This window comes from Nestor notabilis, unplaced genomic scaffold (genome assembly GCF_000696875.1).
Source record: "Nestor notabilis isolate BGI_N333 unplaced genomic scaffold, ASM69687v1 scaffold12042, whole genome shotgun sequence".
Lineage (NCBI taxonomy): Eukaryota > Metazoa > Chordata > Aves > Psittaciformes > Psittacidae > Nestor > Nestor notabilis.
In genome coordinates this window covers 1-1,929 of record NW_009919773.1, presented here as the reverse complement: position 1 = coordinate 1,929, position 1,929 = coordinate 1, and positions in this window count along the sequence as shown.

Below are 1,929 nucleotides of genomic sequence, written 5' to 3'. Positions count from 1 at the left end.
ACAGACCTGACCCATATATCTGTACTCAATATTGGAGAGATTATTATTAGGGAACTCTCAGCATCAAAGGCCAGTCTTTTGATGCTCATTCTTCAGAAGAAAAATGAATTTTTTTCTATTCACCATTGCATTCTGCATTGCCTTCTCTTTCTAGAGCGTTTTTTGGCCATGAGTTGTAATATTGCCAGATATTAGGCATTTCTGTTGAAGCTTCTGCTGTCAGCAGCATGAGAATTTGGCTCCATAATCACACAGTTGCACAGCACTTTGTCTCAGTGTTGCTGGGCTGTAGCTACACCAACTCCACCAATTGGCACATAATCACAAATACCCTTGTAATTGTCAGAGCCTACTGGAACACCAAGAAATAGATTTAGTTTTCATAAATCAGAGATCATTACACAGGAGATACAGTACATTGTAATGGAGACTTAGAGCTAGATAAGAAATGGTTGTTTTGGTTTATTTTCCAAGATTTCCAAGGCTTTCTTGCTTGAAAAATGTGAGAGTAAGAGTGGGAGAAAATAGGCTCTTAAAGCGATTTTTCCCAACTAATCAGTATGAACAAGCCTTGCTATGCACATATTGCCTAGGTATGAGCACTTACTCAGACCAGGAATACAAAATACAAGCTTTCCTGTGTCCAAGTAAACATTTGATTGTGTATATTTTAAAAATTCAAAGTTAGACAGTGAAATATGAATGTGAACTAATAGATATTAGGTCAGGCTCTGCGAGTAAGATTCTAGATCCTAATCTGACCCACACGCTTTAATGCTGAATGTCATTAAGACTTAAATATTCCATCAAAAAAGTGCAGTTTTTGAAAATTAACATGTCATTAAAAATATTTCATCACAAATTTTTCCACTATTTCAGTTAAAAAACATGTAGTCCAAGGGGCATGTAGTGACAGGACAAGGGGGAATGGCTTTCAAGCTGAAAGAGAGTAAAGCTAGATTAGATATTAGTGAGAAGTTCTTCCCTGTGAGGGTGCTGAGGCGCTGGCACAGGGTGCCCAGAGAAGCTGTGGCTGCCCCATCCCTGGCAGTGTTCAAGGCCAGGTTTTGGAGCAACCTGCTCTAGGGGAAGGTGTCCCTGCCTGTGGCAGGGGGTTGGATCCGGGTGAGCTTTAAGGTCCCTTCCAACCAAACCAGTGTAGGATTGTAGGATTCTGTGAAAAGCAAATGCTATGATGATGAGCTGCAAGGTCAAGAGCAAGTTAAACAGAAAAATGCATATGGTCTGCGTACTTCCTATTCACATTTACTGGCCAAGCCAAGTTGTAGGTCAGCTGTCAATCATCCTTTAGATGCTTAGAAGAGTTTTGATTTGGTTTCTGATTGTATGTAAGCCTGTAACGTATTTGTGCTGGTATTTAGTCTACTTAAACATGAGAGAATGTAAACAAGAAGAATCTGAACCTTAGAAAAGGCTCAGACCTTTACTTTGCAAAGTGGACATACCTGCTGTGTGGGCTATGTCTGCAAGTTGGCAAGTGTGGGGGGAAAAGCAGGCATCTGGCTTGCTGCAAGAATGACAGTTGGACAGAGTCCAGTTTAAACCTATGCCTCTTGCAGAAAGTGGAGAATAGGGAATGACTTTTAAGTCATGCACAATACCTCCCTGAGCTCCTTCTAGGGCAGTGCACGTTACGTGAAGCGTGTTTCACTTGTCTGTGTGCTTAATGCCACAGCCATCCCAGCAGTTACATACCAAATGTTGTGTAAGATTAAAGGCTTATGACTCTTACAAGAAAGACAGCAGGTTGGGGAGGCCTGGAGCACAGAATGAATATGGCACAGCCAGACCAATCTTCGTTTCATTTAATAGAGATCAGTTCTGACTGTACTGGCAGTCTTTTTGAGCTTCACTTGTTGCAAAAAATCCTCATTTTTTTGTTAACTTCTAGGTATATTTGAAGGGAAA